Genomic DNA, 19,506 nt, shown 5'->3' with positions numbered 1-19,506 from the left:
ATGTAGATAGACACAAGGAGCTCAATCTATTTATCTTACCAAAGAGAAGGGAAAGGGATGACTTTATTAAGGTCTGTAACTATCTACATGGGGAGCAAATATTTAATAATTAGCTCTTCATTCTAACAGACAAAGGTATAATATGATTCAGTAGCTGGAAGCTGAATCTAGACAAATTCATACTGGAAATAAGTCCAGGAAGGAGATGGCATTCACCTTTTGAGAAGGGGAAAGACCCTGTTTGGACACAGACTGGCTAACCTAGTGAGAAGGGCTTTAAACTAGGTTTGACGGGGACAGGTGAGCAAAGTCCACTGGTAAGTGGGGAACATGGAGACCAGGGAGATGGGTCAGAAATAGGAGGGATCATGGGTCATAATGGCAGAGAGAAAGGATAGTCAGGGCAAAACTGGAAAGCAAGATCAAATCGGTATCTTAGATGCCTATATACAAATGCGAGAAGTATGGGTAATAAGGCATCACTGAAATTTGGTGGGATAATACACATAATCAGAATGTTGGTGTGGATGGGTACAGCTTGCTCAGAAAGGATAGACGGGGGAAAAAGGGAGGTGATGTTGCGTTATATATTAAAAATGTACACAGTTGGACTGAGGTGGAGATGGACATAGTAGACAAAAGTGTTGAGAGTCTCTGAGTTAGGCTAAAAGGGGTAAAAAACAAGGGTGATGTCATGCTAGGAGTCTACTATAGGCCACCTAACCAGGTGGAAGAGGAGTATGAGGCTTTTTTTAAACAACTAACAAAATCATCCAAAGCCCAAGATTTGGTGGTGATGGAGGACTTCAACTATCCAGATATATGTTGGGAAAATAACATAGCGGGGCACAGACCAAACAATAAGTTCTTGAACTGCATTGCAGACAACTTTTTATTTCAGAAGGTTGAAAAAACTACTGGGGGAAGCTGTTCTAGATTTGATTTTAACAAATAGGGAGGAACACGTTGAGAATTTGAAAGTAGAAGGCAGCTTGGGTGAAAGTGATCATGAAATCATAGAGTTTGCAATTCTAAGGAAAGGTAGAAGAGAGTACAGCAAAATAGAGATAATGGATTTCAGGAAGGCGGATTTTGGTAACCTCAGAGAGCTAATTGGTAAGGTCCCATGGGAATCAAAACTGAGGGGAAAAACAACTGAGGAGAGTTGGCAGTTTTTCAAAGGGACACTACTAAGGGCCCCAAAGCAGGCTATTCTGCTGTGTAGGAAAGATAGAAAATGTGGCAAAAGACCAGCTTTGCTTAACCATGAGATATTGCATGATCTAAAAAATAAAAAGGAGTCATATAAAAAACAGAAACAAGGACAGATTACAAAGAATGAATATAGGCAAACAACACAGGAATGCAGGGGCAAGATTAGAAAGGCAAAGGCACAAAATGAGCTCAAACTAGCTTCAGGAATAAAGGGAAACAAGAAGACTTTTTATCAATATATTAGAAGCAAGAGGAAGACCAAGGACAGGGTAGGCCCACTGCTCAGTGAGGAGGGAGAAACAGTAACAGGAAACCTGGAAATGGCAGAGATGCTTAATAACTTCTTTGTTTTGGTCTGCACCGAGAAGTCTGAAGGAATGCCTAACATAGTGAATGCTAATCAACGACTTAGATATTGGCATAGAAATTACGCTTATTAAGTTTGCAGATGATACCAAACTGGGAGGAATTACAACTGATTTGAGGAGGACAGGGTCATAATTCAAAATGATCTGGACAGATTGAAGAAATGGTCTGAGGTAAACAAGATGAAGTTTAACAAAGACAAATGCAAAGTGCTCCACTTAGGAAGCAAAAACCAGTTTCACACATACAAAATGGGAAGAGACTGTCTAGGAAGGAGTACGGCAGAAAGGGATCTAGGGGTTATAGTAAACCACAAGCTAAATAAAGGTCAACAGTGTGATGCTGTTGCAAAAAAAGCAAACGTGATTCTGGGATGCATTAACAGGTGTGTTGTGAGTAAGACACGAGAAGTCATTCTTCCATTCTACTCTGCGCTGGTTAGGCCTCAACTGGAGTACTGTGTCCAGTTCTGGGCACCGCATTTTTTTGTTGGTTTGTTTTGCATCTTCTATGATCTTGCTGTTCATCCTGAGGTAGGTTTTTTTTGTCCTTTTTGTGTTTACTGTGCATCCTTTCTGCTCAGGAGGCAGCATTCCATTGCAAGATAGAACTATCCAGATCTTCTTTGTCAGAATTGCCATTAGAAGTTTGCACACAGTTGGTAAACATATGATCACGCTGTAATTCATAGGGTCACTTCTTTCCTTTTTTATATGGAGATTTTTTTTCCCCTTTCACCATCCATCTTAGACATCTTTTCTTCAAACATTTATTAAGTTGTTTAAGTAAACAATCATGCAGAGCAGTTAGGTGTTTCAGCCAGAATTCATGCACCCTGTTTGGTCCAAGTACTTTTCAATTTTTCGTTTCTCTCAGTACCTCAGCTATTTATTTCTTATATATTCCTATGCTGCCTCATGAGGATTTTCAGATCATCTGGAAAGACCGACACAGTAACATCAGCGTTCTCTCATCAATCAACATCAGCATTATAGAAGCGCAGGTCATGAAACACCAACTTCATTGGGCTTGCCACTGTGTACGCTGTGTGCCTGACACTCTCCTCCCCAAACAAGTACTTTTCTCTGTTAAGTCAGGAAAGAAGGGCTTACAGAGGGTAGCAGAAGTGTTTCAAAGACATACTGAAAGTACATCTTAAAAAGAGAGACATCAATCCAACAACCTGAGAGGATTTGGCATGGAAAAGAACATAGTGGTGCCACATCACACACCAAGCCACAGCTCACTTTGAGGAGAACAGATGTGCTCATGAGACAGAGAAGTGACAAAGGAGGAAAGAAAGGGCACAACACTCTAGCTAGCAACTATGTCTCCTCCAAGATTAAGCCTGTCACTTCTGTTGGAAAATCTGCAGGGTACGGATTGGGCCCCTCAGCCACTTAAAAAGCCACTAGTGAACCCCCTTGGCAAACATAATCCTCACATTGAGGGATAGCCGAAGATTCCTATGAATGCCTCTATTGCATGTTTTTTTGGGTTTTTTTTGTTTATTTGTTTTTGTTTTTGTTTTTAAATCACAATTTTAATCCAGTCTGCTGTTTGATTATGTTGTGAAACCTCAGACCAGATTTCCTTCCGGTAGTGCTGAAACTCTTCCATGTTATTTATTGGGTCTCTATTTTTTCATATTCTGCATTTAACATTGATCTGATCAAAACAGCTCTGAGGATGTCTCATGAAAAGTCTGTTCTTTTGATAATGACAACTTTGTGTTGAATATCTATAAAGTGCATGACTCAGTGTGATCGGCTTGTGTTTATATTGTTCCTTCCCAGTTCTCACATCCTTTTCATGCAGCTATTTCATTTCCAGATCTGTTCACACCTGTTTTCTCTTCAAATATTTTTTTCCAAATTTATAGGCTGGTATCTTGACACAAAAGCATACTCTTCTGTGTTAACTTTTGTTTTCATGGAGGTTCTTTAATATAGGGAGTTTTCTGGTGGTTCACATTGTCAGCTGGATCGATATTAATCTAATGAGCTGCTACTGTTGCTATAGCATAAATTATGTTGTTCAACTAGCCAATGCTTACTTGTGTTAAAGCTTACGTGAGCACTTCATTCAATATTTGCTCTATATCATCCAGTTTTTGCTGGTCTACACATTTCATATTTGGTAGCACTAGTCAGTACTCAGTGTTTCTTACACTCTGCATGATCTTAACAAATCATTTGTATTTCCCTTCAGATGCTGCTTCACTCATATTTGTCCTTAGTATTTCTTCCATTTGTGACTGCAGTTTGTCCTGTATCATTGTGTATATCAGTAAGTTTGTATGTGGTTCAGTACCATTAATCTCCCTTTTTAAACCTTTCAATCTCAATTTACATACATTCTCCTCTTGGAATAAAGTATCAGCTGTCCAGCAGGTCTCTGCTTGGCCATTTCTTTCTCTGTGTTGCTGTTGTTTCTTTCCTTCTAGTGTTAGAACATTCGTTTCCTCCAATTTTGCTCTTCTAATTTTGCCAAAATCCAGCTTTGGCTTACATTTTGTTTAACACTCTTTTGTTGTCATTGATCTCTGTTTTTTGACCAGGTACCTCATATTCATCTGGAGTTGCTTGCATCTACACAACAAAACTTGCTGGGTGAGGAGCCTGCAGTCCAGCTAAGCTCTTCTGAGCCCCCTTTACACTGGTCATATTAATTATTGATTTGCTTGTATTCTCCGTATTAGATTGAATTGGCAAGTGATACCAGTATCAGTGCCCAAACCAGTATTTCTAGGCCATGGAGCCATATTATTTATTAATTTATTTCCAGATGCATTTTCCAAACAGAAAAGAAGCAAGATCCCTTCCCTGAGCACCTGGTATCTCCCAACTATAATTTCAGGAAAAGTCTGTGGTTATTATACATATCTGGAGCAGTGAATTCCAAGTTGTAATGCATCCTGCTGCATTATAAGTAAGGTTGTTAAAAGCTAAATTGTCATATGTTGTTGTTTACAGTAAGGGAAATATAACCTTAGAAAGGAGATGGAAAAGAAGGGACATGACAAAATTATGAGAAATAATGAATGGTCTTGAGAAACTAGATTGGGAACTTTAACACACTGAGAGTTGCTAGTTTCCCAGTTTTTTTCTCATTATACTGTGTTACTTCATGTCTCCAATTCTTTTATGCAGAATATTCTCTTTCTTTAAAGTGACTTGTCAATATTTAATTGTTATATTTTGAATAATTAGCTGGATAACCAAAATTGTGAATGATGAAGTGATGAAAAGGATGAATTTATCATAGAGAGATTCTATTCCAAACTCCTACTATTAGACAAGAATGCAGATAAACCAGAAAGCAGAAGAAAGAGAACCCACCACATGGGAAAGATGACCAGACAGACTGATATCCAAAGGAGAGTGGAAGCTTTACAGCTCTGTTGAGGCTGTAAAAGATGGGATGCAGTGGTTGGCAACCTCTGTATCGGAGATGTCACTTGAAGAAAAGAATGCCTTGAATCTAAATTTTGTTTTTCATTGTAGTGATATGGATCTTGCTTCCATTTATGTCAGTGAAAGTTATCTCATTGGTTTTGTGGGTATGGGGAAAACAGTGGGGAGTATACATTTGGGCTATAGGTTTGAGTAGGGTTTTTTTTTTCAAATTTCCCATAAGTTATGGGAACTCTGGGGTGTGTTGATGGCTTTATAATCCACCTTGCTTGATCTAGAACTTCTCATTAAGAACCTTTACAATTATTTCTAGGGGATTTCACAATCAAACTTCCTCCCTTGAATAATTTTTTTATGATTTATTATTTGGATTGTAGTAGTGCCTTGCGGCACCAACTGAGATTAGGGCACAGAATGTGCTAGAAACTCTACAAACACATAGCAAGAGAAGTTTGTCACCCTGAAAGTGTTAATATTATAAATAGACAACACAGTTAAAGGTTGATAGGTGAAACAGACACTGAGAGATAAAGTGACTTCCCAAGATCATGCAGCAGGCCAAAAACAGAACCAGGATAAGAAGTCAGACTTTTGAGTCCAAGTCCAGTGCCCTATCCACTAATCCACATTGTCTCTCTTGTTGGTTTATTCATTTGTTTGTTTTTGACTGAAGATGTTTAGCACCACAATTCTTTCATGTCATTCAAATCTAGACTCTTTAAATGAAACATTTGGGCAGTCAATATGTTTTTGCTGTTATGCTCTGACATTCATATGAAGGTGTATGCAAATGTATGTATTGCATTGCAGTATAATCCTATCCCATTGATTGTTTTGACTAAATTATTGAGCCTGTATTTCTCCTTCTATTTTGTATTAATTTAATCCTCTAGCCTGTCTCTTGCGTCAATTGCAGTGCTATGGCAGTTTCTGTTAGCCTTCTGTTACCCCATATTACTTAACTACCTTTTCCTCTTTCTTTTTATGACAGTAATGAAAAAATGACTGTAAATAACAAGAATGTTTAAGACCATTCAATGCTCTTAATTAGAAAAAATCATAGCCAAATACATTAAAATAGTTCAGTCAATGTTTTGCATGTTTAACAAACAGCTGACAGACCAGCTAAAAGAATGTGTGGCTCTAAATAGGCTAGTTAATAAGGTATATGCCCTAACCTAGCAGTCATGTTGTCAAGATTTAATCAGAATTCCCCACTGAAATCAGGTTGATTAAAAAATTGGTTGGCACCATATGTTCCTTAGTCCTTATTTTGCCAATATGAATTCTGCCTGAGGAAGGGTTTATTAAGATCTGCAGGATTCAGTCTCTAATGAGAGAAAACAGTGAGATACGCTATTTAATGCAAAGATGTTGTCAATTTCATATACCAAGAGAGAGCGAGAGAGAGAGATATGTTTCTTATAAATCAGCAGAACAACGCAGCCAGGATGTGTGTGTGCTAAAGAGGAACAGTGATTTACGTGCTTTGAGGGTCTGTTGGACTGCATGCTTGGATTTTAGAAAGCTGGAAATTGAATACAGATATTGGGGGTGGGGATAGTTGCGACTGGTAGGTGTTTGCTGCTGAGATACTATAGAACGATCATTAGGCTGCATGTTGTAATAATTAAGGCATTTATCTGAATCAGTTTCAAAATTTAAGCAGATCCAGAGGACCTAAAGAGAGAATTAAGAGCTAACTACATTAAAGCAGTGTAGATCAATTTCATGTATGTTGGTAGCTTCACTTTATTGTTGTCTTAACTTGGTGAAGCCAAACATAATAAAGAAGGATCAAAAGTAGTTAACCTAATTCCCTCTGATTACAGCATCCCTGTTTTCAGTGCTAAAGCTAAAGGTTTGTCAGAATTTCCATAATATCTTAAGAGGTTTACATTTCTGCTATAAAAAATTTGCCCCAGGCTGAAATTAAGCATCCAGGTACTTGTATGTAGAGTGAATATCTATGACCTATTTAAACAAATGGGAAAAACAAAACCACTTTGGATGTCTTTAAGCTATAAATCCTTAAATGGTAACAGCGGTATCTAGACAGATACCATAATATAAATAAAAACAGTATGATCAAAATAAAATATAATCAAACTTATTTTATGGGTATTTGATTATTTGCTTTCTGACATAAGGATGAAGTTGGCTTTTCAGTAAAACAATCCTTCATAGGAATTTCAATGTATATGATGAAGTGTCTTTGATTTTAAAGTTTGTATCGGTTTTGTAGTGCCTGATATTTCCATATTGGAACTGAATTCCAAGTGAAAGGCAGTCCTCTTTATTTGGAGTGGTTCAATGCTGCTTGATACTTAGGTGTTTGTTTGTTTATATTAGAGGGGTAGCCGTGTTAGTCTGGATCTGTAAAAGCAGCAAAGAATCCTGTGGCACCTTATAAACTAACAGACGTTTTGGAGCATGAGCTTACGTGGGTGAATACCCACTTCATCATGCATCTGACGAAGTGGGTATTCATCCACGAAAGCTCATGCTCCAAAACGTCTGTTAGTCTATAAGGTGCCACATGATTCTTTTCTGTTTGTTTATATGTATTTGTGCAAGTGTGTGTGTGTACATCCATTTGTGTCTGTGATGAGGTTTGCTCACCACTGCAACACCTCCTGCCAGCTATCTCTGGTGGTGCCCCGCTACCATCACTTTTGTTTCAGGACCCGCACCACTCCTAGGACTGCATCACCCTTTTCAGAGACACTGCCCTTTGCTGTGCCACACTCTCTGTTCCCCACTTCTAGGGGACCCTGAAATCTCTGTCCAGCTACTCGTTCAATCGCAAATGTGGATCATTATCCTGAGGATGCTTCCCATGTGGCTCCAGCCCCCTCTTCTACCCTTAACTCAGGGCCTCAGCCTGAAGGCTCTAGCAACTAGACAGGAGCTCTCTCTAGCGCCCCAGGTCCCTGCTTGCAGCACTGCTCTGTCCCAGGTGCTGGCACTCCTTCCTCCTGCTAGGAGCTTGGTTTTCTCTCCTCAAGCTCCAGTCAGCTACTCTGCCCAGCAGTTCTTCTTATATGGGCCCTCCAAGCCCTGACTGGCTGTGCCTCCCAGTCCTTCTCTGATTGGCTGCATCCTAAGCAGCCTCTCTAGGGTTATATTAACTTCTTAGAGCACAGTGTGGGGGCAGGCACCCCATCACAGTTCCCCTTTTTCTATGGTTAAAGCAAATGATAGGAATCAAGAGTTCTGAGTCCTATTCCAGCTCAGTTATAGACTTCATTCATGACTCTGAGAAATCAGGTAGTCTCTTTATGCTTAAGTCTTCTCATCTGTAAAACAGAAATAATAATATACACCTGCTAAGTATGTTGTGAGCCTGAATTAATTAATCCTTTAAATGTACATTTGGCTAGATTTGTAAAGGTTTTTAGGCACTTAATTCCCATTTATTTCAATGGGAGTTAGACATCCAAATGCCTTTAAAAATCTGTGCCCCTGTAAGCTCTGTTATGGAAGGCCCTCTCTAGATGTAAAGTAAGGAAAAATATTACAAATATTCTGACTTTTATGGTAATTACTGACAAAAACTGCATGAGCAATTTTTCAGAGTTTTCAGAATAACTCATTGAATCCATATTATAATATTCATTCAATAATAATGCATCATTTTCTGTTCAGAATTTGTCCCCAGATTATGATTTCCCCATATTTATTCATTATTTGAAATGTCCCTCTACATAATTCCTAAGCATAATTAGGGACCCGTAGCTCATTTTTAAAGTGGTTCATAGCAAATATTCGAAATTTGATGACTCAGTATATTTTGATTTGACAGAAAAGGTGCATCATGGCTCTGTTGTTAGTCAATGGGAGTTTGGCCATGGACTTCGGTGGGGCCAGGATTTCATCAGTGTGCCACATGCTATGTTTCTGTGCCCTGACTGGATGAGTTATGTCTTAGATCAGGTTTCCAGCATGAAAACTCGTGATTATGATGTTCCCTGATCATTATCCAATATTTACCTCAGATTTTCTCTTTCCATCAACAGTATACCAATATACTCACTAGAGAGGATATTGAAGGGAAGTGAACAAAAAAGAGATATAAATACATATAAACACAAAGAACACTTGTTTTAAAATTTGAACAATTATTTCTGGTGTGTGAGTGTATATTTAGTGTCTTTTCCTGAACCAGAAGACACAGGACACACTGCAGTAAAGAATGGGCACTTAGCACCTCAGGGAAACAGGAATGCCTGCCATTACTCAGCCGCTGTCCCCAAGATCCAATGAGGAATAGAGCTTATGGTGAGTCCCATTAGTTCTTAGCCCACAGTTCTGGGATAAAGAGACAAACAGAAAGACTGGAGAGAAGACCTGTAGGAATTTTTGAATTTTGATTTTTGTAGTATACTTTTCATCAACATTTTGAATTTTGATAGCGAAAAGGGAAAACAAATAATCAAACGAGCAAATCAGCATAACAAAATTGCTTTTTTTCTTTCTTGCTTGCTCGATAATTTAAAAAAAAAAGATGGAAAAATGTTGGGAGGGGGATTTGATGCAATTTTCACAATTCCCTCCCCTTGCATTTTGTCCATCTGTCATGTAGAGATTAAAATTGGGAGTTAGACAGCTGGAAAAAAAATCCAAAACACAGTACCTTCCCTCAAAGGAATAAAAATGCTACAAAGCTAAATGACAAAGCCAAACCAAGGAAAGCTAAAGATGGCAGCCTTTCCAAATCCTTGGCTTTTCCTACTTAATGATAAGAAATTACTTATAACCTATAATATTACTTCAATACAATTTATAATTGCATGTGCACGTGTAATAGAGAGAGTTTTTATTAAGCAGGAATTGTGGGGATTGGCAAGAAAGGATGTAGTGTTGCTTTGTAATACTAAACAGGTGCTATACATATATATACACCTCTACCCCGTTATAACACTGTTCTCTGGAGCCAAAAAATCTTACCATGTTATATTGAACTTGTTTTGATCTGCTGGAGCACGCAGCCCCTGCTCCCCCCCCTCCCGCCCCGGAGCACTGCTTTACCATATTATATCCATTATATCCAAATTTGTGTTATATCGGGTCACGTTATATTGGGGTAAAGGGGTGTGTGTGTGTGTGTGTATATATATATATATATATATATATATATATATATATATATATATATGCACACACTTTTTAGACCTTTTAAATGTTGAGTAACCATTGCTTTTTACAAAATGGAGAATTTCTTCCACAGTGAATAAATAATACATCATTTATATGTTGCTTTCATCCTGGATAATACTAAACCCTGCTATAAAAGTATATTTCTATATATGAATCATTTCACCCATCACTATTATGAAGCCAGCGCTGAACTGCAAAGTGGCAGCTTTTGTAACAGCACACAGCCACATTACTGTGGAATTTAAGATAAGACATGAAAAAAATGGTGTCCTATTGGAAGTACATGGAGAAATTTAAATAGCCACAGTTGTGTTTACCTATCTAAATAATAAACAGACCATGAGCTGCCTCTCTCTGCACAGGGGTAAATTTATCTTGTCAGTAGGATGATTACTGGGACACTTTCCCCCTCTCCCAGAAAGGGTTTCAGAAAAAGTCCTGCCTAATGTTGGATCCCACTTAACTGAATGTGATTGCTGCAAAATGAACCATTAGTCTTTGGTATGCACATAATAAGAAAGTTCTTAAATTGCCAAAATATACATTTATTTACCCAATATGCCAGAAGGAGGAGGAGAATATGACAATTAAAAACATTAAGGAAGAGCAAAAATCCCACAGCATTCAGGTTTCTAATGGCACAAGCAGGAGGATTCAAAGTTCAGGCTGACAGCCTGTTCTTGTCTCCTGTTGTTGTGCTTGGGTTCCTACTTTTTTCCCCTCCCTTTTTTGCTGTGTGATTTAAGACTAGAGTGCCAACCTTAATTTCGAATTTCCTGATTTTTATGATTTAAGGCAGCCCCTTGATGTTATCTAAACATGCTTTCTTGGTATTTAATATAAAGAAGCTTTGCCTCAGAATTAGGAGGACTTTCATCTGTCAGGGGTTGTGGGGGAGGGTATGGGGTGTGATTTCTGTTATTGCCTAGCTCTTTTCCACTGTGCTACTTGTGATGTGATTTTTACTTTGCTTGGTTCTAACCAAGCCCCAAAGCTTTGCTGAATGGAATGCAATAAACCTCTGTTACACAGAGGGATAAAAGTGACTTTGTCAGACTGGCTTCAGAGATGTCGCTTTTGCTTCTTTATAGGATGGTGAAAAGAAGAGAATATACCCAGGTAAATAGTGTAATAACATAACGCTTAGTCCCCCAATGCTAACTCACGGCCAGCTAAGATTTCCTTAGATTTTATTCAGTCCTGCCTTAAGCTAACTCCCAGTTAAATCAACTGTATAGCTGACTGGACCTCCATCTATATCTCTGATTCTGCACACATATAATGAGCTGAAAACCAAGTGAGAGGCACACTATGAGCATACCTATGAAGTGTAGTTTCTGAAGCCCTGCAAGTGGAGACAGTTACAATACCATATTTTCTGCCTCCTTTGCTGAAAGGCTCCTCCTGAACACCATGGAAACACAAGAAAAGATAACCACCAGCCTAAATGATTGAGTGACATGAAAGGGATAAAAATGATCAGTTATTTATTTAGATAGCAAAAATATCCATCACAATATAAGTGGATGGTTGGTGAAAGGATGGCTGGTGAAAGTGGATGGTTGGTAAGGGTCCCTGGTGAAAGGAAATTGCTTTAGGATAAAGAACAAACAACAACAAAAATACTCCCCCCCAAAAAAAACTAAACAAAACAAAAAATGTTTGACAGCTCTTCAGTAAGAGAAGGATAATCTCTTGATGATGATGGTAACAAACAACACTGTGCAAGATAATAAATAGACATCCATGAAACAGCTGAATTTGGGAGTGGAAATTAGAATATCATAATCGTATCCTCGGTTAACATCACTATCAGCCATAGACAGAAGGGGATTTCTATTCCTCTGAAGTTTGAGTTATCCCCTAGAGAAGGAATGGATCCCAAAGAAATATCTGGGTTAGTCAAAGCTGATAAAGGAGGGTCATAACCTGTTATTCTATATTGAATGTTAGATTGGGATTATGTGAACCTGGATGACTACTTTCTAAGAGTGAATTCTAAGTAAAATAGGGTAACAGTAGAAATGCAATAGACACTCTCATTAAACTGGTCACTGAGTGGTTGTTGTGTAATTTCAATTTGATGAAATCATTGGGAGCTGCAGATGCTGAAAATAAAGCTGCTTATTTAGAGACAAGGGGTGAAATCCTGGCCCCATTTAAGTTAATGGCACATCTCCTTTTGACTTCAGTGGGGCAGAATTTCAGCCTAGATTTTCAAAAGTGCTCAGTTCCCATATAGGCACCTAAAATAAATGGCCAGAATTTCCTAAGTGCTCAGTGTCCAGCAATTCCCAAAGCTCTGAGGTTTTCTGGCAGTCTAGGCACTTCATTTAGGTGCCTGAATGTGAGTTGTTGGGTATTGAGACCTTTTGAAAATATAGTTCCAGATGCCTAACTATAGATTTATGTACTTAACTTTAGGTATCAATGTTTGAACAATTTGCTCTTTGCAAACAGAAAGAAGGTTTGAATAAATCACATACTGACACCAAACTTCATGACACTTCCAGCAGAAACACTGTTGTAAAGGTATGTTTGCAAGATATTTACAACACTTTCTCTTTCCACCACATTTTGCAAACAAAAAATCCCTCATACAGATGTTCACAGAAAGTGACTAAAAGGGGTTTTCCATAGTGTTAACATCAAACTGCCGGTTTTAATCAAATGAATGCTGACAGATAATTGTATTTGATTCACCCACATCTGATATCACTGGCTGTCTGATTTTTGCCTCTATGTTTTCACTGTCTTTGATTATCGACAAGATATAGGTAGTCTAATGTGCCATGCACAAAGAAGCCAAATAGCCATGCTTATATACTTGTGATGGTCAGGGCTTGTGTGCTTTTACACCACTGCTCTACTACAATATATGCCTGGCCTGCCTATGTACTGTGTAAGAGTTCCCTCTACTGGCTGAGTGACTGGAGCTGATTTTTGAGTACACCAGGCAGAGCAGCAGATGATGTATAAGGCTTTGGAATCATGTTTTGGGATTTCCCCCCCCATAAAACTGTCAAACTGATTGGCTTCTGGGCTTGGGAGTCTTCCTAACTACCGCTTCACATGTCACAGGTGTACAGCCTGCCTGCAAACAATTAGAGATACTACAGTGGCAGGCTGTGTGATAATGGTACTGCTAGAGAAGAGTTGTAGCCAAAGATGACTTAGAGGCAATCTAGGTCCCTAGGTACACCCCAACACTGGGCACCCCAGGCCTTAACTCTGGATCATGACCCTGCTCCCCACTTGGAATGAGAATGGCTGGGAGTCTCTTCTCACCCAGAGTGTCAAGGACAATGGTTCCATTTTCCCTGAGGAGAGATAGTAGAAGGGCCATCCTCTTTCCCTCAGGGAACAGGAGTGGCAAGAGCCAGAGCCCCAGTACATCACCCCAGCAGCCTATGTATGTTGCTATGGTGAGTGGGTGAGCTGGGCTCACTGTCCTTTTCTCCTCTAACTCCATCCAATGTCCTCTGTTGGGGTAGTAATGGCAAGGCACTTCCAGAGCAGTGACTCTTGGAGTTAACACCCCATAGAGATGAATGTGACAGTTTTCACCTTGAAGCGCTATAGTTTCAGGCAGACTCTACTTCTTTGATTATGCTCAGCTGACATGTTCAAGCTTTTCTTTTCTAGATACTCATATTTTTCAAATAAGATTAGCCTGTAAACACATGACACTAGAACCTGGGTCCTGTAAGATATTATGTCCCAATCTGGCCCTGTTTCTGCCAAAGGCCATTTGTGCAGGTGCTGATTGTAAAAGAACATATCTATGCCCTCCCCCTCCCCCGACTTACATCCATATCAAAAAGTTTGTGCATCAAATTCAAACATGACATAAGCAAATACATCCTTCATGGATGTCTCTGGCCAAATTCAGAGCAAAACTGTACCTGGCCCTGATATCGCCATGCAGTGGAAAAGCCTTCCCACTTAGACCACAGCACAGTCTTCATGAGAGCAGGACAGAACCGGAGTCCCTGCACTTGCAGCAGTTTCGATATTGCTCCATCTTACACCCCATAGGGTAAAGTGGGATAATAGCAGAATGCTCCTAAAGTCACAGTGGCACAGTGTGGCTCTTTACTGTCCCTTCCTATGGGCTCCAACGCACATTCAGGCCACTAGTGGAGACATTAATATGTGGTAGTCAGAAAATGAGTGTAACTGGCTGCAAATTCCCCAGTGATGGAAAGCAGGGAAAGATGGTAGCAGGACAACCAACCTAAAGGACGGTGAAAGATACAGCAACATGTCCCTTCCCTCAAATTCATCCACAAATTTGGACATTTGTGGTAAGAAGAGACAGAAAATTATAGTGACAAAGATATTAGTTTATAACCTCAGCAAGGAAAATCTGTGAACATTAGCCTAGAGCTGGCTGGAAAACAGCTTCCCCCTCACCACCCCCACCCCAAAAAATTGAATTTGAATTGAAAATGCAAAAACTGATATTATTTTATTTTATTTTTAACTGAAAACCAAAGTTGTTTTCTGCCAAAACCTATTTATTTATTTATTTATTTTCTTTCAAAAGCCCTTTTTTCCCCCTTGTCTAAAAGTGAAAAAAGTTTTGGATTTTAGCAAATAAACAAACATTAGACCATCCTTCTTCTGCTGTCTGTAAACTTTTAGGGTCAAATGCTGTAAAACTGGAAATAAACTCTGCTTTCCCCTAAGTACAGCATGGGCCGTATCCACCACTAGTGAAAATTGCTGTAGCACTATTGAGGTCAAAAGAGCTATGATAATTTTCACTAGCCGAGGATCTGGCCTCATACCTCTAGGAAATAATATCCTACTAGAAAACTGCTGCTGTTGATGTGAAGTCTGTGTATCTAATAGAGGTGACTGAATTAAAAAAGAAAATAATCACAAATAATTTATTCAGAAAAAAATCTCAGCTAATTTCTTTGTTAATTTTATTCAGCCATCTGTAAAGCTGATCAAATAATTAACACATTTTGTTTGTAAATAAATTAATTCATCAACTGCTGGGGGAAAAGGAATCAAATAAACAATTCACAAGTATTACTCAACCAGCTCGAGTATGGAAATTTCCTGTTACTGAATAAGTTGTTAAAAAATGGATACAACATATGGGGCAGATAATTAGAGGATTGTCTTGTAGCAATATCAACAAATCCCAGACACAGTGGGGTGCCATGACATTTTTAGTCAGGTATGCAATTTTACACTTGCATGCAAAATGGCTTCCTCCAGGTGGTCTGACTTTGCATGTATGTTATTTTACAAAATGGCATCTTCCATATGCATTCAGGGGCCAGATGGAATCATCCCATGGGCACAGCTGGTCCTGGGGCACACAGTGCATGCCTCACATACACCACTAGCATGCCACTGCACTGACATCTTTGTTGTCCAAGTAAAACTAAGCAAATATCCACAAACAAAATGAAATAAAATACATTTATGAGAATTAAAGGGAAAGACATGGCAAGAAATCTGAACCAGATGCTTTCTCTCCCTTTGAAGAAACATATTTTCTAAGACTAGAGTTTCTTAATTAATCTGAGAGAAGCAGTCAGGGTGTGCTGCTGATGTTAATCACAGGAAATAGATATGAAACGGAGGACATTTTTTTTCTTTCCGACAGCAGCATCTGGCTCCTTGGCAGGCTTTGTCAACCTTTGTATTGACATCTCTGGAACTGCCTCTGGATCTGTCAGTTTCACAGAAAGCCACTGCAGGTTCTGTCCTATTGTAATCATTATCTTTTCAACTCACTTTCAGAGCTTGAAGGATTTGAGCTATGTGTTCATTTTTTTAAAAATCTATTGAAATCCCAGGGGGAGATTCCTAAAGCAGGCCATAAAGAAAGTAGGCTGTTTAAGAATCCTTCTGCATACACTTACATTCCAGTCTTAAGCCCCAAATCAGCAAAGCACTTAAGTACATGCTTAATTTTAAGGATGCTTTTAAGTCCCATTGGGACTTAAGTATGTGCTTAAATAGTTGGCTGAATAGAGATGGCCTTAACCAAGGAAAGCATGTGCTTAAGTGATTCAGGTCATCACAGGGTGACTGGCTCCTTCAAAAGAGATAGTGCCAACCCTTCCTGTGCCATAGTTAGCTGCTTCCCAGCTTGAGGGAGTGGGATTAAGGGGTCAGGTGGTAAATTATGGGATGCCTGGGCTTCATATGAGGGTTGAGAGATCAGTCTGGAGTGTAACTACAGGTTTGTTTATTCATTCATTTGGAATGCTCTGAGCCAGGGGCTTCAGGAAGCTGAGTACTCCAGAGGAATCAGCCTGGGGACTGATTACTCTATCCCAGAGCCAGAAAGACTCAAAGATAGCCCAGAAAGGGGCTGGGGATAGGGACCAGAGGGGGGTTGAAGAGAAGCTCCTGAAGGGAAGAAGAACCGTTTTGTTTATTGAGACTTATTTGTTGGACTTTTGCTAACCTGAAAAAAGATAAATTTTGTTTGTGATTTGGCCAGAGAGCTAAGCCACATCTCCAGTGCATGTGTGTGGAGTTGCTAGGGACATCGAAGGAAGGAATCTGAGGCAGGGAGCAAGTGCAGAGCTGCGCATCGCCAGAGGAGGCACCAGGCACACCTGATGTCAGGGTCTTAGAATTAACAGGATATGAATGTACATATTAGGAAGAAAAATTGTAACCTTCATATGATCCTCCTTATTAAGTGCTTCGGCATGATCAGTGCCATCAATGTGGCGACTGAATGCTCATTGATAGCCTTGTGGTCTCAAAAGAGACTCAAGCAACAATCTTAAGTTAAATGGCCCTCTTCAGGGCAAACACAGAAACATAGGACCATATCTACATTATGCAAACTCAATGTAGACTGCTTCTACAAAATGTGCTTACTTGATCAAGCTGTTATGTGAACAGAAGATCAATATCCTCATGCTACAAGAGATTCACTTATTGTATAATGGAAAAGTATCAAAAAGTTGCATTCCAGGATACCATTTTGCAGCAAGCTTACACCACCCGATACATTTGATCTGAGAACTCAGACACTTCAAAACCGCCCACCACCAGCATGCATGCCCTTGGCCAAATGCCCAAGGTAAGGAAATAGGCAAAATTCACCACTATCCTGAAATCTGTGAAAGCAGTGGACTATCCAGAAAACTGCCAGCTAATATCTTTACTATGTGTAACATATGAGCTCATGAAAAGAATGGTACTCCAGAGACTTACACCCATCTTTAAAGATTACATTCCTTAAAAAGCAATCTGAGTTTAAACTGGGACAAAGTACCTGCAGTCAGGTAATTGCATTGATGACCTACATCAAAGCTGGCTATTAATATGGGCTCAAAATAACAATGGCGCTTGTGGACCTGTACATCATGGTTTGGTGGAACAGTCTGCTTTTGAAAGTATCAAAAACAGTGTATTGTGGAACACTGCACTTACTGACATTTATGCTCACCAACTCTAAGTTCTGTGTACATCTAACAGACCAGCAGAACTTGTCTACAGAATAATGGGCTCCCATAGGGATCTGTCTTGGCACCATCATTCTTTAATATTTATATCAGTGACATGCTATTGATCCAGCCACAGAAATGTGGATACATAGATGATCTTGTGTTTGTCATCCAAATGGAATGCATCCTCACAGAAGATCTGAAGATTGAAAGAGTGTTATTGATTATGACAACTCCAACCAAACCTTCCAAACATGGCTGGCTCCGCAAACTACCTGAGCTGCCAATGTGCAAAGAAGTTCCTGACTATTACTAAACTCTGTGATACTGAACTCAGGCATGAGAATTTCCCAAAATATCTTGAAGTGGTTCTGGATCAGAGGCTCATCCACCACCACCATCTGATGAAAATTACTGCCAAGATAAAGTCTAGAACACTAAATCTACAAACTCTCTAGTGTGGAGAAGTAAATAAGGAAGTATTATTTACTCCCTCTCATAACACAAGAACTAGGGGGTCACAAAATGAAATTAATAGGCAGTAGATTTAAAACAAACAAAAGGAAATATTTCTTCACACAATACAGTCAACCTGTGGAACTCCTTGCCAGAGGATATTATGAAGGCCAAAGTTTCAAAAAAGAAATAGATAAATTCATAGAGAATAGGTTCATCAATAACTATTAACCAAAATGGGCAGGGATGGTGTCCCTAGCCTCTGTTTGCCAGAAGCTGAGACTAGGCGAGGGGGGATGGATCCCTTCATGATTACCTGTTCTGTTCATTCCCTCTGGGGCACTTGGCATTGGCCACTGTCAGAAGACAGGATACTGAGCTAGATGGACCTTTAATCTGACCCAGTATGGCTGTTCTTATGTTTTTATGTCTGTGACCAGTTTGGGAGTAGATGCTTACAGCTTGCAAACAAGCATCTTGGCTTTCATCTTTTCAACAGATAAATATTGTGTGCTATCACAGGCAGGTAGTGTGCATAAGAAATTTGCCAACAAGCAATTGTACACGTCTATGAACATTGTCATGAAAGTGCTGAAGTCCACACTAACAGTGTGACTTTGAGTCCTTGCACGTCTTACCACCATCCCTCTGAAGAGACGCAGCAACAACACAACCACACAATAATGAACCCAGACTGACCCATCTATGAAGATCTCCAAAACCTGCCCCACTCCTCACCACCAAGATGCTGCCCTAAGTCCAGGAACTCCTTCTGGTTAGCATCCAAAGCTCTTAAAGCTTCAGGATTGTCACCAAAGGCAAGTGGTAGGGACTGTGGGGAAATAGTAGGGTCATGAATCAAGACTGATATGGATCCTACAAATGGCTCAACCGTGCTGTGTAACATATGAATCTCAGTAAACTGCATCAGAATTTCACATGGATTGCAATTACCTACTACACAAATGGAAAATGAAGGATGGCCTGATATGTGAATGTGGAGAAGACACCCAAACCATGGGATTGCTACCCTCTAAAATCCTTCTCTGGAGGGACAACTGTAATTCATTCCATGTCACAAAAAGTCAGTGTGGATGACAAACGTGAATATAGACTTTTGATGCTGCTTTTCAAGTTGTCATATGAAAGAAGAATGTACATAATGCTGAGCATGGCAGTGGAAACTGTAGGTAGTTCAGGGAAATGTAACATTATTTTAAATTCAAATGTTTTTCCTCCTATGTATTTCACTTCATAAGTGGACTCAAATATGGACATATTTTCCAGGGCAAATCAACCACATGTCGAGGAAAATTGTCTATTTCTGAGGGAAAACTGATGCATTTTCTAAGTGAATTTTAAAATGTGTTTTAGATGCTAAAATAGCTTCTTTTTCTAAAACTACAAATAAACTTACATGTTGGGTTGCAAAAGAATATGTAACAAGATGCTGAATA

The sequence above is a fragment of the Gopherus evgoodei genome, chromosome 4 (genome assembly GCF_007399415.2).
Source record: "Gopherus evgoodei ecotype Sinaloan lineage chromosome 4, rGopEvg1_v1.p, whole genome shotgun sequence".
NCBI classification, from domain to species: domain Eukaryota; kingdom Metazoa; phylum Chordata; order Testudines; family Testudinidae; genus Gopherus; species Gopherus evgoodei.
The sequence above is the reverse complement of the archived record's forward strand: the minus strand, read 5'-3'. Positions refer to the sequence as shown.